At 35.6% G+C, this 7,801-nt stretch overlaps 1 pseudogene; it reads left to right on the top strand.

Annotated features, from left to right (window-relative positions):
* Window positions 1–238: 238 nt before the first annotated feature.
* LOC101646284 lies at window positions 239–860 on the top strand (annotated as a pseudogene).
* Window positions 861–7,801: the final 6,941 nt, after the last annotated feature.

Below are 7,801 nucleotides of genomic sequence, written 5' to 3' on the forward strand. Positions count from 1 at the left end.
AAATGTACTTGACACAATGGATGTATATATGGATTGTGATAAGAGTTGTATGAGCCCCCAATAAAATGATTAAATAAAAAAAGAAATCTGGTTTGTATGCTTGTTTAAGATACATACTACATATATTACACAGCTCATCTCAAAAAAGGAAATCAGGCTTCCTTCTGCAACTGGCATGGGTCACGCTCTCACTCCTTGTCTTTCTGCTGCCATCTTGGTTCCATGTTCCCTGTACAAAATGCCCAGTGAAGCCACAGAAAGCATTCTTGCCACAGAGCAGGAGTTGCTACAGCCACTGGCTGAGACCGGATCTAGACCAGAATCTGACAGTGATGAATCAGTACCAGAGCTCAAGGTACAGGATCCCACGCAGGAAACCACACAATAAGCCCAACTGGAAGTGGCAGCTGAAGTCGATGAGGAAACAGTCAGTAAAGCAAAGCAGAGTCCAAGTGAAAAGAAGGCACGCAAGACTATGTCCAAACTGGGTTTTCATGGCAAGTCACCGGGGTTATGAGAGTCCCTATCTGGAAATCCAAGAATATCCTCTTTGTGATCATAAAGCGAAATGTCTACAAGAGTCCTGCTTCAAATACATACATAGTTTGGGAGAAGCCAAGATGGAGGATGTATCCAAGCAAGCACAGCTAAAGGCTGCTGAGATAGTCAAAGTTCAAGGTGAAACTTTCTCAAACATTCAAGAAAACACACAGACTGCAACTGTCCAAGACGAGAGTGAAGAGGAAAATGTGGATGAAACACGTTTGGACGTGAAGGAAAATAGAATTGTGCCTGTCACTAGCAAACATATCAAGGGCACAGGCAGTCAAACGCTGAAGAACAACAGAAATGATATTTAAATACAATATGGAATTAACATTGTAACCATCTGAAAACAAAGACCTTTTTTCATTGTTTTAAAATAGTAAACAACAGTGTGGTTTAAAATTTGTACTCCTATCATTAAATTTATGGCTTCTTGCTGGATGAAAAAAAAGAAATGAAATCAGCAAAATATCCTGTTAAACCCTCCATTTGTTTTCTTTCTTTCTTTTTTTTCACACTACTCCCTATCCCTGGTCCTTGTTCCCACACCTGTCCCAGCACACCTCATAGTCATCAAAATCTCGTCTATTGGTGTATAAACCACATTTCTTCTCTCAACTCATTGCATGAAGCCAGCATTACCTTCTTAATGAATCTGGACAAATATATTACATGAAAAGTAAGTTAGAAATCAATATCCCTCATGATTATAGACACGATTTCAACTAAATATTAGCAAATTGAATGTAGCTGAATATGAAAAAGATAATATTTCACAATTATGTGGGGTTCTACCAAGGAGTTCAAGCCTAGTTGAACATTCATAAATCATTCAATATAACTCACTTTGTCAAAAGAATAATTGTAGAAAAACATATCAATTGATGCACAATTTTGAAAATCGAAAACTCACACATGATGGAATGTAATTGTATGCCATCAATATATATATATATATATAGTGACCCTATATTATAAAATAGAACTGACCCATATGGTTTTATAGGCAAAAATCTTATGGAAGCCAATTACCAGATTTTTTTCTCTGATGGAGCCACTGATGGATTTAAATACCTGACTTTTCAGTTAGCAATCCTGTGCTTAACCATGATGTCACTAGGCTCCTTTCATGATAAATAACTATAAGCAAACTAGGAATATAGAGGGCTTCCTCAGACTCACAAATTGTTCATAGTACTTCTGTTTTTAAACATATTGAGGTATGCTTCCAGGTCTAACATATCAAGGAACTTCAGGAATTCAAGGCAAAGAATCCTTTCTGTTTTATTTTCATTTTTGTGCAAACTTTTTGAAGCTGTATTGTATGATCCATTCTGGAAAATATTCCATGTGCACTGGAAAAGAATATGTAATGCACTGTTGCCAGGTGGGGTATTCTCTATATATCTATGAGATCAAGTTAGTTGATTGTATTCTTTAGATAGACTGTGGGTTTTGTTTTGTTTTTCCGTTTCTTTCTAGTTGATTTGGCCTTCATTTAAAGAAGTGTACTAAAGTTTCCTAGTATTATTGGGGATAGAGACAATTTAGAAACTCCATATCATCAGTCAAAATACAGCCAGGAGGTAACTGTGGAAAAGACCATCAACCACTCACAGGAAAGCTCAAGTTGGAGCTTTGGAGAATTAAAACAAATCCACAAGCGCTAAAATGTAATCTTCAGTACGGCCCACTTGAGATCATCTCAAAAACAGATTGTATACCCTGAACACTAATGACAAAAGACCAGCTGAGTTGTGGAGTGCTATTAAATACATGAAGAAAGCAAAAGGACATTAAAAATTTAGGAAAGAAAGAAAAGAGCAAAGTGGATATCAGAAGAGACTCAGAAAATTGCTCTTGAACTGAGAATAGCTTAAGTGAATGATAGGAATAATTAAATGAATGAACTGAATAGAAAATTGCATTGGGTGGCTTGCGAAGACCAAGTAAAGCATTATAATGAAATGTGCCAAGACCTGAAGTTAGAAAGCCAACAAGCAAGAAAACGCTTAGCATCTACAAACATTTTAAATATCTAAAACTGAATGCTGCCCCTCTAAGAGCAGAAACAAAGCGTGGATATACTCTCTCATATGGTTTTAAAACATTTTATAGGTGATACTTGCCACAGTAAGGAGGAAATAAAATAAAGCAAAAATTATACATATTAGATTATCCACTACTATCAAATAGATTCTGACACATAGTGACCCTATTTAGGGTTCCCAAGGGAGTCAAACTTTATGGGAGCAGATAACCTCATATGATATGGGATATATTTAAAAAGTCTCAAAGAGTCTATAAAAATAATTCCTTACCTAATAAATTAGCAAATTCACACAATATAAGATCGATATATGGAAGCTACTCAAATTTTTATGCATTGGCAATGACATTTGAAGTGAAAAGAATAATTGCATTTATAATAGTGCTAAAAATGAAATATTTAGGTATAAATGTAACAAAATATGTGCAGGATCTCTGTGTAGAAATCTGTGCATCACTGATGAAATATTAACGATCTAAATAGATATATTATGTATCACAATGGAAAGAAACCTAATTGTTAAGATGTCAATTCTTCATTATCTAGTTTAGATATTCACATTGGCTACTGTTGTACAAAAAATAATCTATCAAGTTTTAATTATCTGTGGGTTTTTCTGCTAAATCCTTTCACCTATAATTATATGCACTTATGCTTAGTTACTTTATTAAAAGTAATTTGAGTAATTGTTTCATGAAACTCATCTCTTGAGTTATTTATTAAAAGTGTTTGCATGTGTGAATCTATTATTAATATTTTTCTCTAGTTGGTTAGTGTCACTTTTTAGTTGGTAATTTTTTCTATTTCGTTGCATCTTTTAAACACTAAATCTTAGAATTATGCATTTTTCATTTTTCTAATATATTTTGGCATCCTTACTACATTTTCTAATTTGTTTTCATTATTTTCTCTAACTCTTAAATTTTATTGCTTTATCTTCTTAAGTTCAATTTTTTTTAATTGGGGCCCCTACAATTATGATTTTTTAATGGCAAAGTATCTGAGTCTATTACATTTTCCTGAATACAGTTTTCTCAAATCACATAAATTTTGATATTGTCCTTATTGTCATTTCTTTTAACATGTTTTTTGTTCCTTTTTGAATTACCTCTTTGACAAAAGAGTATTTAGGAAAGTGTTTTACATTTACAAATACATTTATTTTTCACTTGATCATTAATATCTGTTCTCTGAGTGGACAAGGGGTTTTCATTCAACTACTAACTGAAGAAAGACTTTGTGATCTATTTCAAATTGAAAAAATTACAGTCTAGAAAATCATTGGTGCACAGCATTAGGTTAGGTGTTGTTGAGTTGGTTCCAACTCAAAAATTCACTATGTAGAATAGAACAAAATACTTCCCAATCTTACATTATCTTCACAGTTTTTGCTAGGTTTGAACCCATTGTTGCAGCCACTGTGTCAATCAATCTTATCAAGTGTCTTCCTTTTATTCACTGCCTTTCTACTTATTGTTAAGTGCCATTGAGTGGGTGCCAATCCATTGCGACTCTACGAAGGATAGAACAAAACACTGCACGGCCCTGCTCTATCCTTACAACTGTTTCTCTGCTTGAGCCCATCAGTGCAGTCACTGTGTCAATCCATCTCCTTGAGAGCCACTTTACCAAAGATGATGACCTTCTCCAGGGGCTGATCACTGCTGACAATGTGTCCAAAGTAAGTAAAATGAAGTCTTACCATCTTTGCCTCAAAGGAGCATTCTGGCGTTGTTACTCCTTTCAATACAAATCAGTATGTCCTTTCAGCAGCCCATGATACTTTCAATATTCTTCTCAAGCACCACAATTCAAAGGCATCAATTCTCCTACTGTCTTCCATATTTGATATCCAACTGTCATATGCATACGGTACAATGGAGAATCCTATGGTTTGGATCAAGTGCACCTTTAGTGCTCTAAAGAGGTCTTGTGAAGCAGACTTACCTCATACAATACATCATTTGATCTCCTGACTGCTGCTTCCAAGAGCATTGATTGTGGATCCAAATAAGACAAAGTCCTTGACAACTTCAATCCTTTCTCTATTTATCATGATGTTATCTATTTGTCCAGTTCTGAGAATTTTGATCTTTTGTACATTGAATTGTAATCCATATTGAAGGCTACAAACTGTGATCTTTATCAAGAAGTCCTTCAAGTCCTCTTCACTTTCAGCAAGAAAGATCACGTTATCTGCATATTTCAGGTTGTTAATGAGCCTTCCTCCAACCCTGATGCTGCACTCTTCTTTATAAAATCCAGCTTCTCTGATGGTTTACTTAGTATATAGATTGAACAAGTATGGTGAGAGGCTACTACCCTGACTCACCTTCTTAAAATTTTTTAGACCATACTGTATTTCCTTGTTCTGTTCACACAACTGCCTCTTGATCTGTGTACAAATTCATCGTGAACACAGTGAACTGTTCTGGAATTCCCATTCTTCTCAAGGTTCTGCACAGTTTATTATGGTACACACAGTCAAATATCTTTGCATAGACAATGAAACCCAAGTAAACGTCTTTCTGGTATTCTCTGCCTTGAGTCAAGATCCATCTGACATCAGCAATGATATCCCTTGTTCTGCATTCTCTTCTGAATTCCGCCTGAACTTCTGGCAATTCCTGTAACTATTCTGCTGGCTCTTCGACTTAGGAGAAGTAAAATAAACAAGCAAGCAAACAAAGGAATATAAAATTGTGATAACATTTATGGAGGAAATGGGAAGAATTGATAGAGAAACATACATTTTGTCATGGTCAATAAAAGCTTCTAGGAAGAGCTTGCATTGAAAACTGAAAAATGACCGAATTGCTTTCAGTCATAGGAGAAAAGAAGCACAGGCACATGGAATAGGATAAGCAATTGTACTAGGTAAGAAACAGCTTGCAGTAGTCTGGCAAATGTAAGGGGACATTTATGAGTTAGGAAGATTGAGCCTTAAAATTTCAGAAACCCAAAGCTAAACCATGATGCTATGCATTACCTCACATTTCAGATAGCCAGACCCAGGGTATACATCTTGGTTGGTAATTTAACATCTCTACAATATCATCAAGGTTCAGACAGTTTCCAATTTTGACTTCAGGTAAAAGTCACCATTCTTTGTGTCACAAAAGAACTATCAGAATAAACTAATGCAATATAATTTTTATTTTAGATCATCTGCCCTAAAAAATCCTCCTTGTTTCTATCATTGACCCAAAATGATTTAGATTTTTGCATCTCTTAAATATCACAGGCAAGGAGAAAAAAGTTACTACTGTTACTTTAGATTAACCACATGCAGTATAATGGATATTTAAGAGTCTACCACACTATAATTTTCTTGCACACACACATACACATGTAATATGTGATAAAAGTCGAATTAGTGTCCCACTAGTTTTCCACTTTGTTAAAAGGAGACAATAATTTCTTCAACTGGAAAATAAACAATGTAATGAATAGCACCTCCATTACAAGGTGGTTTTGAAAATTAATTGAGGACAAACCAAAAAACGTAGAAAAACACATAACAAAATATCAAGAAGTCTAACAAAAATGATGAAATATAACAGAGATAAGCCACAACATAAAAAAACACACAGAAAATATTAAAAACGATATCAAACCAAAAGCATATCAAGTGATATGGTTTTAACCGTTCAAGTCATATTCGTTATTTTAATCTACTGAGTCTGATGGGTATTCCCATCCCTCAATTATGGTTAGAGGTAAACCACTGGCGGCACATTCCCTGTGTAGTTCCTGCAAATGTATTTAAGGTTTCCCCTGTCTGCCATAACCTTTTGCACACCAGAAGCTCATAATTTAAGCTCTGACAATATTCTATCCTTCAGATTTGGATGAAATAATTTACAATCCTTTGATTACAGAGGTTGGTGTGCTTCTTCCATGTGAGTTTAGTTGACCTCTCACTTAAATGGCTGCTTGCTTAAAGGGACAAGCCTATAAAACAGCATAACCTGTTCTAGCTATTATCTAGGCACCATCTAATTTCTTCACCATACTTTGCAACGCCACCTATATCTTGTCTGTTCCCTTCAGGAGGGTGAATATCAAGCATGGCTATGTCCTAATAACAAATTGTTGATAGATTGGGGCTAGGATTAAGTTTGAGCCCAAAATCCATCCCTAAATGCATGTTTTCTATATGCTTCTGGCTCAATTTAGAGACATTTTTGTTCATTTATAATGCATAGATGCCATTCTTAAAAAGGGAAATGGAAATACATGCTTGTGCATGCATGCGTGTGTGTGTGTGTGTGTGTGTGTGTGTGTGTGTGTGTGTGGTGGATGTTGAAGCTAGCAGTATGGATAGGCATGGGTGGGAATGTGGATGGTTGTGTATACCAATAAATTTCCGATGCAGGTCTAGTCACAAATACATCAAAGCTAAGGACTTATATCTTGTAAAAACAAAGACAATCTTTCCCGCTTGATAGCTCTCATGGGACCAGCAGTGGTAAGTAAGCTAAGATAATGAGTCTTCATGTTATTCTGACCTGGTAATGGTGCAGTACAGGAAGGAAGGAGGGAGATTGTCAATTCCTGTTAGGGAAGAAAGCTTGTTTCATCTTAGAAAATTCAAGGTGTGTGTTGTAGCAGAACTTTATATTTTATCATAGTCCTACTGCTTTGTTCCCAGAGAAACATTCAGCCTCAGTATCTCCTCAGGGAGCCTCTGCATTTGGGGATTCCAGCTGTGCATTGTTTCTGTCTACAAGCTGCTGGTAAGCGCCCTGTGGTGAGTCTGTCTCTGCAGGGTATCAGTTGGTGGGAGAAAGTGGAAGAATCTCTAAATGTAAAACTTTTCATAAGTTTTTTAGAAATAAGGTCTTTAGAGATAAGGTAAAGAATTCAGATGAGTTAATGAAGGAAAGTAGCACTTCTGTATTAAAATCACCACACTGGAATCCAGACCAAGCAAATTAGGGCTTGTTTTGTGTGGATTCTGCCCATCAAGTATAGACGAAAGGTGGAAATTGAGACTGTGTGATGGTACAAATACCAGAGAACATACAATAGCAATATAAATCCTAGGTGTGAGGAATATAGAATTGGATTTTTATGGTGTGTACATGTGAAATATTGGGACAGAAATGAGAAAATAGAAACTGAGATCCAGTCTCAGTTACTTCTCAAATGGATATTAAATGAGAAAAGTTAATAATGTGAAAATCATTGAATATTACTACA

Source organism: Echinops telfairi, unplaced genomic scaffold (genome assembly GCF_000313985.2).
Source record: "Echinops telfairi isolate 266 unplaced genomic scaffold, ASM31398v2 ScPeMD7_7427;HRSCAF=8465, whole genome shotgun sequence".
NCBI classification, from domain to species: Eukaryota; Metazoa; Chordata; class Mammalia; order Afrosoricida; family Tenrecidae; genus Echinops; species Echinops telfairi.